Here is a 19646-nt window from a genome sequence, read left to right on the forward strand (position 1 = left end):
CCTAAAATTTAAATAATTTTAATTTTTGTACACCATTTTGTGAAAATCCATTGGAATCAGACGTAGCTTATTTAGTAGTTACCCACGTTTCAATGTTTATCAGAACTATCTAAAAAACCTATTCATTTAAAAATTTGGGGCACTTTTGAACATAATTTTAAGAACGATAGACTTTTTATATTTGACTTTCGCCAATTTTGTAATGTCTATTTAGGGATGCATGAGCATGAAAACAATGTTTGATTTAAAGGCCTAAAATTTTTCTATAACTAGACTTTTACCCAAAAAAAAGGAAGGAAAAAAATTATTGTAAATTGATATGAAATTGCTCTTATAGAGAAATCTCAAAAAACGATATATTTTGAAACGTATGAAAAGAAGTCTTTATTTGAAACGTATGAAAAAAAAAAAAAAAATTGTTTATAGCGATTGAACGTATTACCAGTGACATAGAAGAGAAATAAATGTGTCTAACCATATAAGGGATGTATGATTAGGGTAGATTTAGGGTTGAAATTATTTTTATCTTATTTGATGATTTTTATCTTTGATGATGAATTTTATTATAACTTCATGAATACAAACGAAAAATAAGAATGAAACTTTTCGATATCTGTCTTGGTTTTAAAAATATCGCCAGCTAAGTATCGAATCAAAAAATGAAGGAGGACTTGTCGTCTTAGAATTTTATTTCCTACCTGTTGCAACAAAGCGTGCGGTACTTACGGGACACCTGTAAGTACCGCACGCCTGTATATATTTTTATTTATTTCCTGAAATTAGTTGATCATACACGCTCATATATCCTTAATGTTACCCATCTATTAAAATAATTTCGGGAAAACAAGCTCTATTTGAATTTTACTTCCGAAAGACAACGTCCATTTCTACTAGGCTAAATCACAGTGGACTCCCCATAATCTCAATGTTAATGATAATAATAAGTTGAAGAATCTTTTAACATCTACTTGAATAAACAACAAATATGTATCAAATTCACTGACGACATGAAAATGATAGTTTTCTTTCAAAACAACTTAACAAAATTATAAAAACTTCTAAGAGCTTGATGACGTACATCATCATTAAGACATATCTCAAGCTAAAGTTAAGATAAACAAAGAATCTCTTTTGTATAGTCTTGTGGCTATCATATTGTTTCGATAAAATAAAAGACAAGAAATTACAAATTTATGATTTATGTTTCTTTACTAAATTTTCTATACAAATTGAAACATCAAAGTTTTACAATACAATTGCGTCAACTTAATAATTGTCTAGTCGATTTGAATTAAAAAGAATTGAAAATACAAATATACCATGAGTCGAATCCGGATCTCATGGATTTATACCAAGCGTCTTTACCAATTGGGCTATATGTGCTCTGGGTTCAATTTGTAATTATTTCAACTCAACGATCTTTATTTTTGTTTTGTTAGTCACCATTACACGTCAAAGTCTTTCGATTATTATTGATATTATTAACGAACCCAAGAGGCCCGTTTTCGACTCTTGGTAATGCTTGCCTATTTTCAATTCAAATAATTAAAGTTTTATAATTTTTAACCTATTTTATTCTTGGTAAAATTTGAAAAGTTGTAAAACATCAATTTTGGAAGAGAAATTGGACTAAAATTCTAGACCTAACGTAATGCTTTTTTGCAAAGCTTAGTGAATCGGTTGTCAAATGTAACAAAAACATTAAAAATATGGAAAAATGCCCAAAGTTTTTTTTTTTCGCTATTAGGTTGTTGTTTTCCTTATAAATTCGGCTTCTGGTTTCTTTAATTCCATTATCCAATGTATTGGTTCTGTCCTTCTGACTTTCTTTTTGTATTTTTTGTTTCTGTTAAGAATTATAAATATTTTTCTTAACATGAATGTACACAATGGAAGAAATTGTGTTTTCAAATTGGTTTTTGAACTCGAAAAAGTTTGGGGTGATCGCTTAAGATTTCTGAATAGTATATTTAAAATAATTTTGTAGTTTTTAGTTCACAACTTAAGAAAGTGTATTTCCGTAGTTTTTATAAGTTTTCGATGTCGTTTGTAACTTAAAAATTTAAAAATTAATATGGAACAAAAATTAACAGAATAGCACTGATGATTTCGAGAAAAATATTTGAACCGCAGTAATTCGACAAACGTTTGGAAGAGGGTGTCGAATTATCAAATTTATCGAACTGTGGCCTGATCCTCTGTGGCCCGAAATCTGTTAAAAAAGAGTTCCTTGTAATCCGAAAAATTACATATCTAAGTGATAAGATTTCAACTATTTTCTTACTTCCTCCACAAATGTGAATTGCTTTAAAGTATTATATGATGGCTCTAAAACTAATAAATTGCATTTTATGAATTTGACAATAATATCATTGATGGTCAAGAATAAAATTATCTTATGAATTAGTTTTTCGTAATAAAATAACTTTGTCGTCGAATTTTCTTGCACATATTCGATTTTTGAACCATAAAATTGTTGTCAAATTACTAAGCACTATTTAACGTGTTAATTTTTTTGAAAGATATAAAAAGAAATTGCTGTGAACTCTGAAAACTTGAAATGATGAAAATCTCTATACATTAAACTTCATATTACTGTTGGTTGTTCCTTCCTTCCTTCCGGTTAAAAGCATCTATTGTATTACTTGGTACATACATGGCTCTAACTTGTACAACATATATGGTTGTTGTATGTTTTATACCCTCATATTCTTCTAACATACACGTAATAGACAGATTGTCGCTACACAAAACATAAAAATATATTTTAAAGAATTTGAAATTTCTACTTTTTGAAAAATTTTAGAAATATTTTGATTTTTAATAAGATTTAAGATCACTTTTATTTTGTAACAATTTTTCTTCAAGGTTGTTGCGCTACAGAATAAATTAGCAGTATATAGTCGGTGTGGTATTGAAGTCGTGTGAGTGCGACTAACTTCCCAGAGGGGGAAATAACATTGAAAAGAAGGTCTTGTTAGCCTTCATAGATTATTCCTCGAGTATGTACTGCAGCTTATGCTGGAACGATCATTATCTCCATAGGTGAATGATGTGTTTTATCCACTTTTCAGATTTTGTTTATTAAATTTTTTCCAGTTTTTTTATTAGCATTAAAAAACAGCTCAACTAATTCTGCTGAAAACTCTTTCAGTTCTTAAATACGCGATTACGCGTCGAATATGCCCAGTCACGTGTTAATGTCATAACTGGTTCGCAAGATAATCAAGGCGAAAGAATCCAAACGAACATACGCACATACGTACACACACACACACACACACAGACATCACATTGAAAAGGTTTGATTCGTATATTGCGGCCTTGAAACCGCGGAAATATGTAAAACTGGAGATTTTCAAAATCGGCCTCTTTACATTAACTTCTGGGAAGTGAAAAAATACCATTGCCTTTTGAGATCTATACGAAAAATTTCTTTGCAGAATCAATATTCTTAAGCGTTACAAACTTGGGACTAAAATTGGTACATCTGTCTGATATTTATAACTTATATTGCTGAAAGTACAAGAAAAATGATTATAAAAGAATTATTCCTAAAATGATTTCAAAATCAGCAATTTTCGCAGCCTTTTTCGGAAATAAAAACTAATAAACAAAGTAAGCAAAACCGTTTTCAGGTACCGGGCGTACTTCACCCTTACTTAATTTTAATAAGAATATAAATATTAATTTTTCATGACGTTGATAGTAGTTCTTATGTTGTACTTTTCTTATATAAAAATATTTTCCTCTTGTTAAGTTCTTCCAGGTCCAGAGCCATACTGTACATTATTTGCATATGCTTATCACACATACATTGGTAGTACTATGTATACCCATATTACTACCTATGTAGAAGCTAATTATATATCACGTTATATTTTCCATGTTTGACATTGAAATGTGGGTATTTACAGAAACGATACATCAAGATGGAATAAAGAATGTCGTGAATTTTTTATATTTACTAGCGCTTTCTTAACACGTTTTTCACATTTTAATGTCACAAAATAAAATATAAACTTAAAAAAAAAATACTTTTTAAGGTGGAATGCCCGAACCTTTTTTTTTACAGAATGAAAGAAAATTTGGAATAGTTGTTAAGAATAATCGTACCCTTGAGAATTTCTCAATTCAAATTTTGATATTCGGTAACTTTTTGCAAAGGTTCAATGTATCAGTTAAATAAAACTGACTGATTTTAAATTAGATCCTTTGAACTTTTGTTCAACAAAAATAACTTAACCCGTAAGTACTCCCGTCAACCGGTAATCATTTGTCCCGTGATGGAATATTTCACCCGTTAAATTTTCATTAATTTACTGAGTACGAATTTGAATACGTGAATAATTTTAGAACAAAAATAAAAAATATTATATTCATTAATGATACTGTAATGTAAATACCTATTTATTGAATAAAGTGGATTTTATGTAAATAAAATGTGTTTAATTAATGTAGATAACTTCCACAAATTAACGCTCTCAAACTTAAATTACATATTTAATTTCTATATAAAATCGTCATTTTTAATATGCAAAGAATTAATTCAATATAATAACAAAATAAAATATGCTTATAGGTTTTGTACCAGTAAGAATGCTTTCAATAAAAATTAAAAATAAAATTATTACACAAATATATACTATGACATTTTGACATTTTTTTTGGAAATAAATTTAATTTACCTTTTGTCTCGTGATGAGGGAAATACTGACAATTTCTGAATGGCTTTAAACATTTTCAAAAACAGTAAATAAGCTGAAAAAATCTAAAAAATTCAATATTTGAAAAAGAGTGGATTATATGAAGAAAAAGTGTCAACCACGTATACCATTGGGAAAATAGCGAATTTTTTGGTACCAAGCAAACGGAAAAAGTTTTCTTAGAAAGATTAACAATTACAAATTATAAATATGCGGTATACATAAAATGTATGAGTATTATGAACATTCACATATTTGTTGTCACAAATAGCGTACGTATATAGCAGCATGATGTTGGCTATAACGGACATTATACCTTAATGTCACAATATATAATATATAAAAAAAAAAACTTTTTAACATAAATTTTAAACTGATCATCTCAAACAAATAAAATGTAGTAAGTACTTTTTTTTATCAAAAAAACTCGATATAATATACGTTAAAATTCTAGGAGTAGAGGAAAAAACAACTTTTGAAAATAATTGCAAAAGTTTGTGTATATGTATATATTTAGTCCTGGAGTATTCCAATAACCCGATAAAACGGATATCCATTTTTAAGGGTGTCGGACTCTGAACATCAACAGAAGTTTTATGGAGTAATTGTAATTTTTTTTATGGATTTAATTTATCCCTTTTAATAGAATAGCAAAAAAATCGGATATTCAATAATTTCAAACTGGAAAGTAAAAATTTACCCAGTCTGTATTCTTGTGCTACTTAAGGTCTAAGTTATTAATTTACTTGTTGAAAAATGTACAAAATTAAAAAAATGTTAACAAAAATTGAGAGACTATCAAAGGCGAAAAATATTAGGGGCCCTCGTAGTTAAACTTTTCGAGTCTTTACGAGTTTTTTATCTCAAAATTATCAATTGCAGTTCACTCAAAATCACCAACTATTAAATATTCTTCTTCGTATTTTAATTTATCGAAAATGTTTCCTCTTTTTTTCCATATTCGACGACTGTTTACATTAAAATAGTATCGGGAAGTTTGTGAGTTGGTTAAGGATATTATGAGTGATTTCGAATACATTTGTTATATCAGATTCAAGTTTTTCCCTAAATAATAATTTGAAGAATATATATCTGTAATTATTGTCCTAATGCAAATGTTAGTTATCCTGATTAAACAATAATTTGGATTAAAAGACAAATCTTTTAAACATAGTAAACTTTTATTGACATCCTTAAAAAGAAAGCAGGAATCATTCTAGGATTATGTTTTTCTTAAAATTCAAATGATAGTGATGCGATGGTAAAAACTATTTCACATACATTACATAAAACTTACACTTTATCTGATATATTACCCACTTTGGTTGCTAATGTGTTTATAATCATTTGCGATCGCTTTCTGGAATATATTGAATAAACTTTATTTAAATATTATACGAAGTGTCTATTTGCTCGCTAACACGCAAATCATTTTATAAAATTTTTAGAAAAATTTTTCGATTTTAAACTAAGAACGGATAGTTTTGAAAAGATTAAAAATGCTTTTTTGTCTAGATTGTATTTCAATATTTGTTTTTAATTTATTTTTTGTTGGCAATGAAATAACGGCGGACAAAATTTCTAGATATTAATAAATTTCTAATTATAAATATTTCAAAAATATAAAATTAGACAATGTTGATAAATTTTGAAGAAACGAAATTTCTGAACCCGCTGAATCATTTTTAATAACTTTTCTAATACGAAAATTTTTTGGGGATACCTCATTTAGGAGATTTTGGGTCTGAATGAGAATTGCATGACTATAAAAATTTTAAATTTTATAGATGAGTTGGCAAAAACAATACTGGATTACTAGTCTTTATCTTATATAACAACAAGTAGGGTTGCCTCCTCAACGTTTCAAAAAGTCAGGAGATATACCAGAAAATCTGGAAATTGAAAAATGAATGTAATTATATCACCGAAGCATAACACAATACGACATTTTTGGTGTTTTACTCAGTTTTTCCATGGTTAAAAAATTTAAATAAATATCCTTCAAATAAATTATAATAAAAGCTACACGAATTTATTTGACTATGAAACAAAAAACTAGTGAACAAATTGTTGAAATACCCTTTTATACTCTTTTATTTTTAATAATTTTGATTGAAAAAAAAATCAACAAATTTTTGGCGGTCACTCGACCGGCATTTGTAATAGTTTTCAAAAATTTCGAAAATTTTCTAAAAGATTTTTGTGTTTCAAAAATCTCAAGGCTCAATCTAATGACTAGTTGAAGCTACCTACAAATTTTCATATTTCTTAATTTTATAGTTTTGGAGAAAATGGACACCAAAGTTTTGCCCTAATTTACCTCCCATAGGAAAACAATGATGGTTACAAAAAAAAAATAATTCAAACAAAATGGATCCTATGTACCCAAGACTCAATTGAATGTTGCTAATTTACGAACTCAAACTCACTTTTTGCGAGCACGCTACGAAAATTCTAGTTACCGTGATCATGGACGGCGGGCAAACGGAGATGGACTAATTAGTTGATTTTATGAACACCTGTAACAAAATTTTGTTCTTGTCGTCGAAGTTTTCTAAGCGTTACAAACTTGGTATAACAATATCTTTATTTATCGAACCCCTCTTCCGACTCACTTGCGTGCTTAACTTGCCACAAAGAGGGGCATCTAGCTAAAGATTGCCCAGAGAACAAAAGAAAAAAAAACTGTCTGACGTCAGCCCTGTTGCCAACAAACCCCCTTCTGTCAGCAAACCTGGTCCTCACCAACAGTACTTCCACAACAACAGAAGACACAGGCACCGCAAACTTGGGCAACGCAACAAGCTCATCGAACATGCCTTCAATGACAACATCCACACAAGCCTAAGAGAGTACACCAGTTCCTTCCAACTACACCCATCAAAGAACGCCTTTGCCACCAAACGATCGAATTGTTAAAATCGATGAAACTAATTTGCGTATATGTAAACAGTAACTTAGTTACCTATATCTGTAAAACCAAATGTTCTCACCTGCAATTTTACCTATAAGTTTATTCAAATATTGTATTTAAGTGCAGTCGCCAAGGAACTGAGTTGTCAAAGCGACTTAAACACAATAAAAAAAAAGTATACCAATTTTAAAAATCTCTCCCAAGTTTTTTTCCCAAACTTAGGAAAAAAAATTAGTAACAATGAATATAAATTCTTATACATTTAAGTACTCATAATTTTTGAAATACTAGCTCATATTTCTTATTTGTTGCTTATAAATATACTTCTATGTTAGCGTAGAAATAGCTTCAAGAATAATATAATATCTTCTTGAATACTATATAGGTACTTTATAATGGATGTTTTAAATATTATATGAAACTATTAAATTATGTTCTACCATCAAACTATTTTCAATGGCCATTAAAGTAATAAAACTATTGAAAATATTTTCATTTATATTCTTTTTCACTTCTAAGAACACTTAAAAATTAATATAATATATAACTATGCTAATATTATATATTAAAGAAGCAGAGATAAATAAGGTAATTTTTCACTCATCTGCTACCCCAAAGTTATCTCCTCAAAAATAAATAATACTTTTATCGGATAGTATGAAATGAGATTACAAAATTTTTAATTTTAAGGAAAACTATTTATTGATTTGAGGCCTGTTCATTGGATTTAAAATTCCAGTCTTGTGAATCTGATTTCTTGATAACCATAATTCCATACGGCTCTTAGCAAATAAGTAAACACTTTGATCAGTTTCAAAATATTTTAAGACGAAGTTTTCTTAATAAAATTTTGATTCAAATTTTTGATGATTTTTTACAGAAAATCCCTTGTAGAAATGGTTGGAATAATTAAACCATATCTGTTTTAAATTTTATCAAAATTAGGGATTTGTTCGAATGCATAATGACTTTTTTGATCTACTTTGGATCCTTTGAAACTGACATTTCGAAAACAATCATTCAAATAGAATTAGAGTAAGTAGAAAGTAGAAATTAAGTAGAAAGAAAGGAATAGGACTATTGACGTTGATATAGATCCAATTATACCGCGTATGTTTTAATATCTGTGGAGGCACTATAGTTATTAATCAAATACTATCAATAATATATGTACCTATTATTTTTATTTCATAAATAATTTCCGAGAATTTTCAAGAATTTATTCGTTCACAATTTTGTTTAGAATGCGTTTTAACCATCCATTAATTAATAAAGTAATGTGTTACTATAAAACTAGCAATTAAATTAATAGAGACATTGCATATTTTATATAATTAAATTTATTTATTATGTATTATTTTCTGATATAAATACATTTCAATTATAATTTTTCACCGCGACATTTTAATTAAAAATTTTTATATTTCACCTATTTGGAGTGTCATATTTTAAATGTGTGTTCTTAAAAAAAATTTAATTGGCTAACTTTAAAAGTAATACTTAGAACTTGAGTTTTCGATTCTTTTATTGATATTCAGTCGGAAAATATAAAAGATAGGCTAAAAAGAAGAGGAATTTACAATTTCTAAATTTATGTTATTACCTACATATGAAAAAAATATTTACGGAATGAAAATGAAATATTATTCTAGAAATTATATTTAGAATTTATTAGAACTTATTTGTTCTGGCATCATATTTAGATCCTGATTTAGTGGTTCTAAAAGGAAATATAAAATTAGAAATTTCTCGGTAACTTTTTTTGTTAAATGACAACTTATTATTAGAAGCAAAATCCAAAAATTTATAAAAATTAAACAACTGATTCCTCTTCCAGAATATTATTGATCTGGTCTAAAATGGCTAAATCCATTACAGCTTCTTTATGATCATTAATGAAAAACCTCATCAAATACAAGTTCCCGGAAAATAGTCTATGGCAGTCCTCATAATATTTTATTTAACTTGACTAATATTATACATGATTTTTCTCTTCCCAACACTTCCACAATGATGATTTTAATTATGCGAAATATTGTTGAATGCCCAGGGTTTGTAGTCCAAAAATAACTAACCATCTCCCTCTTCAAAAATACAAGTTTGATGCGAACTCATTAAAAATTTGTTTCTTACAAGTGACTCATACATGTATATTTGTAAAAGACGGACGAGCTTAATTAAAAAAAAATATTAAAAAATTCAATAAGGATGATTCGGAATGCTTTAAGCTCATATAAACATTATTTTATACTTTTAAATACAATAACAATTTGTCCCTAAAAAACCATTTTTATTTAAATTTCTAATTTTAAACTTAAAAATAAATTTACCAATACCAAATAAGGTGAAAGCGATGGGAAAATCAGGTCAGACTTGCCATGAAAATGCATTTACATTCGATTTACATATGCATTTGCAAATTGAACTTTTAAGATTTGATTACAAACAACGGACAGTTAAAACTTATAAAGAGCTTGTAACAACATTTATTTTGAAGAAAAGCTGAATTCAACTAAAATTGTAGAAAAATCAATAATGTAATAATATTAAGTGTTTTCTTCTTTTGTGGTTAGAGAACTACATAAACCGGAAATTTCGAGAAAAAGAACTTATTTAAATTGTGTAATGTATTAAAAAATTCTTAATGGATATAATAAAAAAAAAATTATTAATTTTTTCGTACGAAATTATATACTTGTGTTCATATCCGACGTTTACTTTAATTAAGGTTGACCGCATATTAAGGTAAATTATATATAATAATCTGAATATTATTAATAGCAAACTCACACGTATAAATAAAACAAGAATTTTTTGAAATGATAGAAGAGTTTTTATGTAATTAATCATTGAAAATTAGAATTTAAGCATGTTGTGAATAGCAAATATTGAATGAACGTAAACATTTTCGATAATGTTGCAACATCTTCTATACATTAAAAAGTAATAAACTTCTACTTTTATAAATTAATACGGACAATCGAGTCAAAAAACGATTATTTATTAGTAATTAAATAATTATATAAATCCAATTATGATTCAATCAAATTAAACATTATGTTGTTTGCATTGTAAAAGCAATGTTAAAACCAAGTTTTCGACCTTGGAAAACGACCGCATCATGCTGAAAAATTATATAGATCAGTTTTTGTCGTTTTTGACCTGGAAGGGCTGGTTTTTCATCAAAAACTATAGTATATATTTTTAAAGAAGGTTTGCTACAATTTGATATCGGTTTTTATAGGATCGATGGTGTTGGAGACACAGCTTTTCAAAATTTGTCTATTTCTAAGTTTTGCGATTTTTCACAAAATTTTATCTTGTAAACCGTTAGAGATAGAACAAAGTTTAAGGGTAAAAATTGTTCCTAATAAAAAAATAAATTACCTTTGCTTAGAACATTTTTTCACAAAAATCACTGTTTACCCGTGAAGGCGCAAATTAGGACAAAATTTTGGTGTCCATATGCTACAAAACTATAAAAATAGGGAATTGAAAATTTGCAGGTAGCTTTAACCAGTAATCTTGTGAAACATTCTGGAAAAATGAAAAATAATTTTCGAAGTTTTCGAAAACCAGTTATGTTTACGAAAAAAAGTTCCAAACCAAAGTTTTTAATTTTTTTATAAGAAATACTTAAACTTCTGTTCTATGTTTAACGGCTTACAAGATAGAATCTTGCGTAAAATGTCTCGTGTAACTTGACAAAATACACAAACTTTGAAAAGCTGTATCTCCAAAACTATCGATCCTATAAAAACTATCGGTCCTGGTTTTATCTATATTGTTGCAAATTTAACTTGCTTTAAAATAGAACACCATGATTTTTAATAAAAAACCAGTCCTTCCGGGTTATAATCGGCAAAAACTGAAATAAGGTCAAAATTTTCGACATTTTTCTTATTTTTCGGAATGATCCGGTCGTTTACACTGCATACATCAAATAAAAAAAAAAATATCTTATTTGATGCAAGGTTCAGCTCCTTTTCATATATAATTTGACTGAATCATTACTGGTGATGCTACTTGCCTATCTTAATTTAAATAATTAATTTACAGAGAAAAATTTATTTTATCTGCTAACAAAAATTTAGAATGTATTGTAATATTACAGTGTATTGTCCGATTAACCTTAAAGCTCCAGCCGCATCTCTTAGAATAGTGTGCAACAAATTCGACTGTAATTTGCAGCGCTTGAGTCTTTCGCAATTATGGACATTCGTACGGGTTATGAGAAAGCGCAGGAATAAGCAGAGCTTACACATTATTGAAAATAACAACGCAAATAAATTTTTTATCACGTTTCACCTTAATTTTAATAGTATGGTCAATTTAGCATTTAGAATTATGGTGAACTATAAAAATACAAGATAATTACCTACTCCTTTTTTAATATTTAATGAGCACAATTTGTTTTTCTCTTCAACTTAAGAGAGTTGGGAAATAAACTAATAATGTACAAATAATTTCTACTAATATACCTTAACACCACTATGGAGACAAATTACATTTAAAGCAAACCAGTGGATAGTGGATTAAAACTTTATAGATATCATGTAATAAACATTTCCCGCCCCTACGGTTTACATAAGTCTCTTGCTTATTATATTATTAAATAAATATGTTTTAAACTAAAAAACTATTTAGTATGACCAATTTAGAAATAAAATTTACATATATCGTTCAAACATTTTGTTAGCACTAATTAAATTTCAAGAGAGTGAAGTCTGTGTATATTTTTACATATCCTAATAAATATTATAAATGAGAAAGTAAATCTGTCTGTCTGTCTTTCAGCGTGAATGCTGGTGAAAGAAATTTGTAGCATGAAGATAGGACGATGAACACCAGCTATTTTGTTCTTTGTCCTACAAATCAACTTGTACAGAGGTGAAATGTTTTGAATAATAGTATAAATTACATTTGAAAACTTGAAATTATTGAAAATATCTTGAAATTATTAAAACAATAATAATTAGTGCCGGAAACGAATCACTAAAAATAATCAAAGTTCGAAAAAAATTGAACAATAAGCAATTTAAAATGCATATTATTTATGCAAATTCCATATTTTTTATTTTTTATAAATCAATTTAGGTCACAAAGTTTTCTAACGCTCACGAATGCAGAACGAATTGAATGCAGAACACCGCATTCCAATCCGTCTTACTGTTCAAATTTTCGAACTTCAATGCTTCGTTCTCGCGACCAAATTGGACAAAGATTAAGCTTTTTGTTAATATTTACCCGTACACACTCGCGTTAAAAGCATTTTGCTCACGCTCAATTTAAAACTTAAATAACTTTTATTTGTTATGATATATGTGAGTGAAACGGTCGGGTAACTGCTACTATATATTATATATACGTATTTATTATATTTTAAAATTCAAATTGTTCATATAATAATATACTTCGTATAATATGGATGTTTGAAGCTATGTACTGAAGCTAGTTAGTACATTTTCTGACGTCAGACATACAAGTTTTGTATGAAATAATTATTATAGAGAAATGAGCTTACAGTGAAACTTGGTTATAAAAGAGTATTTAAATTATAACGTCAACAAAATTTCTATTCATAACAGAACCTTTTCTTGTTTTTTCGAGTATTTATGTGATTTGATTAATTTTGCTGGTTTCAAACGTCAAATGTCAGTTTGAAACATTCCATTCATGATATGTATCGTTAAACTAACGCTCAACGACGCTTAACGCTCAAATTGCTTACTTGTTCTACAGAAAATGACAATTCTGTAAGAATTGTGTATAAACTTTTACGGCAAGATTATGTCGAAATTAATTGTCCTCGAGAGCAAACAATTTGTATCACTGTGTAAAAGCTCGTGGAAATTGTAAGCATTGGGCTCTCATGAGAAACGGGCACCATAGTCCCAAGTCCATGACTTGGGACTACTTAAGAAAGGAACTTAAGACCTTGAAAAAACTAGGTATTCATATTTAAAGGCAATAAATGATAAAAAATGCCGATGGGTCGGTCGATGTTGGCAACTGAATAAAAAAATTCAGTTCTCATCCACCGAACGTGCAATAAGAACAAAGGTCCAAAAAGAACTAGATAATATAAAAAATAAGCATTTTCCGATCAAGGATATTGTTCGTCCTAGCACAGTGAACCTGAATGCCTAATATGTAGAAAATGGAACTTAAGAAGATGTTTAACTTAGAAAATTTGGACTTTATACCAGACTTAGAGGATGTAATAAGCACATAATTTTCGAAAATCACCCGTTATAAAATAGGGAATTTGAACAGAAATCAAACTCATGAATAATAAACATCGTTTACTGTAGAATATTGCATTTTTTGTTAAACATATATTTACATGTTTCATTCAAGATTCCTGTATTTGTTTTTTATTTTATTTTTATTGTAATATGTCATTCAAAAAGGATATCCGAGTCGTTTAGTTTTCAGGTAAAAATATTGTTGAGGAATCACTTCTCTTGGTGTAATAATCTGAAATATAATTCCAGATAAGTTGGTATATATTTCATTCATATGTAAGATGAGATTCTTCGAAAAGATCTCCTTATATTCGTAGAATATTGTAATCGTTATACGTAGAATGTTGCATTATACTTAGTTGAACAAATGTACAAGTTTCATCCAAGGTTCCTATATTTACTACTAAATTGTTGCTTGGCTACTTGAACAAAATAAATTTTAACAAACGTTACTTTTATTTACAACGTTTCGTTGATTATATTCAACTTCTTCAAGAAAACGTTCCAACTTTTGAAAATTGACATTTATTAAAATTTATACCATGTAGTAAAATTTATCATTAAAATATTTCATATGTAACGAAAACTTATACATATGAAACTTACTGTCCTTTCAGCTATTTTTTACGATATTAAAAAATTATCATGCAATTCTGCCAAAAAAAAGCACTTTATTGTCAAAATTGGGAACTTTGGCATTAATTATCTCGTGTTTTAAACGGTCAAAATTTCTAAAATTAGGCATATACATATAAATAAACCCTATTCTTAGTCTGTGCAAAAAGATTTGTTAAATTCTGTCGAAAAGTGGATGTTACCATATTTTTTACATAATAACTGCAAATATTATGCTGAAAATACCTTAAATATCATTCAAAAAGAATATCCTTATAAAAGGATTTTACTGTATAATTATATGTAGCAGCGTTACTAACTATATTAATATAATTTTGTACACACTTAAAAACATTTCGACGTTTCAACAATTTCAAACTACAAAGAGAGAGGTAGCTTATTTCACTATTTTCTAAATGATACTTTTACTCAATTTAATTTTTTTTTTCAAAGTATTCCACTATATTTGTAGAAATTCTAGCTAAAATACATAAATTTTTTTCTGAATATTGTAAAAGATTTTTCATTTAAAATGATATAACTTTCAAAATGAATTATACTGCTTTTGAATGAGATATATATTCATGAACATAGTTTTTGGTTATAAAGTATATTTTACGGAAATTTGTATTATATACTATTTCGGCTATTGAATATATCCAGCAGCTTCGTTGGGCAGTACTATGTCGTTGAATTAGGAACATCACAATTTCTATCACGATTTATCAGCATTTATTTAACGTCAAAATGTTTATATTAAAATTCGAAATATTTAAAAATGCATTCAGTTATAATGGGTTAAGATAATTATAATTTATTATAAGACGATTATAATTGCGGACAAAATTTACGATATATTTAATATGAAATGACTAGCAAATTTAATTTGTATAATAAATGTCAAGTTTAAACTAATAGTTCATTTTCTTAAAGAAAATGTGAGATAAAATTTGGTAAGATATACATATCATCAAGTGTGTTCATTGATCATATCTAAGTAGAATAGTCCGCGGGACAACACCGTTTTTGTTAAATGATCAATACATACTTGTTTGTAACTTAGTGAGTGGCTTACTTTGAGTGGCGAGTCTACCAAACTTTCTCTCTACGACTTTTTTTTCGAAAGTACTGCGTTTTAAAATGAGCATAATAAAGTTATAATTAATTTATCGGTCTGAAAAAACGTGGATAGACCATAGATAACACTAGGTTAGGTTAAGTTATATTAGCTGTCCACGAAGGACACACTTTGGCTATAGAGCCCATTGTGATACCATATATGTGTTTTACCACCTTTTCCGCTGATAATTTCATTTATCAGCTCCTCAATTATTTTCAGAGGCTGAGTGCACCTCCTTATTCATGCATATACCATGAACTACATCAGCCAATCACAACTATTAATTAAATTAATTTTTGTTGTGACGGTGGGAATCTAACCCGCTACTAACTGAGAACTAGGGTTGACAATGATAGCATTAAGTCGTGAATATAAAAATATTGGCTTACCACAGAAATGCCTTTTCTAAAATAATACTTGAGATGATTACGTTCAATTATATTTGAAAAAATTCATTTTAATTTTGTAATAATATGAGAAAAATAAAAATGTCAGTATCAAGTCAATCTTGTATCAAATTTATTACAACCGTATGCTCGTTTTTTTTTTTCTACGAAAAACCTACTTTCTCGAAGCAATATATAATACACAATAATTACAAAATATTAAAAAAAAAAACAAAAAGTCAAAAGAATAAATAATTTTTTTCTTATTTATATTTTAAGCAGCTTTCTCAACCAAAATAATATATTATTTCATTTCATGCAATTAAACATTACTTCATTTAGAAAAAAGGAAAAATATTTTAATATTTATATATTACATTATTTCTCTATTTTCTTTGATTATTTGAGAGATTATAATTTGCTTTTAATAAATAAATAAATTATTTTTATAAAAATAAAAAAATTATTCTTAATTAAGACACAAAGTTATTTTAAATTTTGACAGTATACAAAATAATTAATTCTTAACAAAACAAATTTTACAGAGTTTTATTTTGAAATTTATGTATTTAAACTGCCCATTTAACAGCTGAAGGTATACGTACAGTCTGGGATCATATAAGGATTTTGACAAAATTACAAGAACAAAATTTTGAATTTTTTCAAAATAAAAAATATTTTTGTATTTTTTGGTCAGTTTTAAGAAAAAAAGCACTCTTGTGATTTTTTCTCTGGGCTCACAGTTTTCGAAATAAAAATTTGTGGAAAACTTAAAATGCAATATTCGATTTTAAAAAAAATGTGTTATTTTTTCAATCTCTGAGGGAATTCGCTTAGCTGACGCAGCTGCAGCCCTACGGATTTTTTTTTAATACCAACAGTATTTGTTATTTCAGATTTGCTTTTCTGGTTGGAAAAATTAATGCAATGGCAATTAATTATAACCTATGATACCTACCCTTACATATGAATCTTTCTGCTCCAGAAAACTCTGGTCAGAAAAATTCCTTCGCTCAAAAGCCGCTTTTATCTCATGAGAACTGATGTTTTATTAAAATAAATAGATGTTCTCCAGAAATTCTCGCGTTCACGCGATCTAATTTCATTTACATGTTAAATGAATAAAGCATAAAAACTAAAGGTCGTATCAACAGGCGATCAGAATCTTCTTCGAGTATACCAATATCCGTGCAGGTTTAAACTATGTTGGCGACTTAAAATATACTCTAGAGCCTAAAGTATACTCAAAAAAGCAATGGTTACTGTTGAAATTAGTTTTATAATTTTTCTCAATGCATTATTACGAAATAATTTTAGTAAAAACATAATTATTGATTATTTAATAACATATAATATTTATATTTATTATTTATTATTTGAAAGCAGCAAACAAAGCGATAAAAATGATTTTGTGAATTAAAATTTGAACAAAAAGGGTTCAGTATGATGTTTACGTAAAAAGAAAGTTTCGAAACAAGACATAATATTCAAAGGAAAAGTGATGAATACATTGTTTAAACTTCGAGAGTAGCTTTCTTTTGACTACCAAAGTTACCAAACTTTCTCTTTACGACTTTTTTTCGAAAATGTTGCGTTTTCAAATGAGCGTGATAACGTCATATGTAAGCTATCGGTTGAAAAAACACAGCAGGTAGTTTATCGGACACTATTACTTTTGTTCGACAAAAATACAGCGAGGTCTACCGCCTCGGACATAAAGTACTAAAGTTTAATTTTTTTCAATACATGCATAGTTCACTTTTCCTGAATTGTTTAATGATTATTAATGCTATAAAGTAATCATAGCACCCGACAAATTTCCTGCTGCTTTTTTCAGACCGATAGAAATGATGTTATCATGCTCATTTTAAAATGCAGTACTTTCGAAAAAAGTTGTAGAGAAAGTTTGGTAGACTCGCCAAAAGGAAGTCACTTACGGAATTTTAAGTATGTATTGATCATTTAACAAAATCAAAAAGGGTGCTGTCCCGCGGACTACATCTTGCCATACTCTGGCCCGAATATCTCTACTCGTTTGTACTTTAATGCTGCTTTCATTTATCGAGGAAGAAATATATAATGCTCAAAATATTAGATAAAGATTGGATTATTTTCTTTGTGCATAGACGATAACAGCCCTGTGAGTATCACGTTAATTAGTCGCATTTAAATTTGAGCTTGAGGAAAAGCTCTAAAAATTGAAGTGTTAAACCTGTGTGTAAATTATTTTCATGAAGAATGTGTTCATAGTCTATAATTCAACATAAACGGAAATATTTTACAGTCGAAATCGGTTAGAAGGACATTGAAGGGACATAGCCGATAGTCTTTGTAAGCGATGTGTAAATTTTTATATTAAAGTGAAATTATGTATACATATTACATTTTGATCGTTATTTTTGACTAAATGCAATGAAAATTGGTCGCTATAAGTGACAAATTATTCATGTAACAAATGTGTGTATTATGTACATGCGTTAGTCGTTATAGCCGATATTTCGGCTTATAGTTTCAATAAATTTTGTTTGCTACAGCCCATATGTCATTCTAATCCATGAGGTCCTTCTATTTTCGTCGTTATTACAGGTTTTGACTGTATTCCACGTAAATAGAGGTGTATAGTGTTCTGAGAAATGTTTGTTGTTATATTCATAATTTTGGCTTACAATTTTGAATGGTTAATTAATATTTGCTTGTTCAGTAGGATAATTAAAATAAATCGATTTCATTGGATAATTAAAATAACAATTTATGCAATTAATATTCGCTCATAATAATTCTAGCTGCCAAAAGGCATTATCTACAATATATAGTCTATCAAATCCTACCCTGTGTCTAAAAAGTATCGATTTTCCAATGTCAACTTGAATTGAAATTATTTCAGGATTTCAGAGAAATCTATGATCTATGAAGACATCACGTGCTAGGTCAACATAATTTCAAGAATTTGGAGTCAAAGATGGTGTTTCTTCAAGTTCAGTTTGAAATCATCTTCAACGACAAGAGCAACATAAAGTTTATTTTTTTACAATCCAGAGGTGTTTTTAAAATGGAACGAAGTGGTATTTATGGAGCACAGTGTTGGTTAGATTAGAGTCGGGAGCTCATTCGGAAGTTTTGACACTTACTTGGAAGCCTAAAGCACAATGCAGTTTAGGTTCAAAGATATGGTTTTTCATTTGAAATTTTTAAATCAACCTTGAATTATCGTTCTAATAATCTAATTATCGAAGAATTCTCACTTCATGAATAAAAGTGAAGTTGGTTTTAAAAAATCTTTACTAGTATGCAAGGTAAGAACGTTTAAAATTCTTATTTAAATAAAGAGGAAGATACCCTCTAGTGACGTCATACGTTTGTTTTGCCATAGAGATGGACAACCTTTGAATGCAATCTTTGATTGCATAGAACTTCTTCGTTTTTTAATCAATTTTAATTTCAAATTCAAATTTTGTCATGGTATCAAGTCTAGTTTTGCATATTCATAAATTTTGTCTTTAAAATCCAGCAACCTTTGTAGAGATCTTATTTTGATGAATTCATTTAACTCTTCTGATAAAATAGACCGCTCAGAGGCGATGGTAATGAGATGAGGGACAGTGGTGAATACAATTAATTCAATTTATCTAGTTGTTTTATGGTACGGATTCCTACAGG

Source organism: Chrysoperla carnea, chromosome 4, assembly GCF_905475395.1.
Source record: "Chrysoperla carnea chromosome 4, inChrCarn1.1, whole genome shotgun sequence".
Taxonomy (NCBI): domain Eukaryota; kingdom Metazoa; phylum Arthropoda; class Insecta; order Neuroptera; family Chrysopidae; genus Chrysoperla; species Chrysoperla carnea.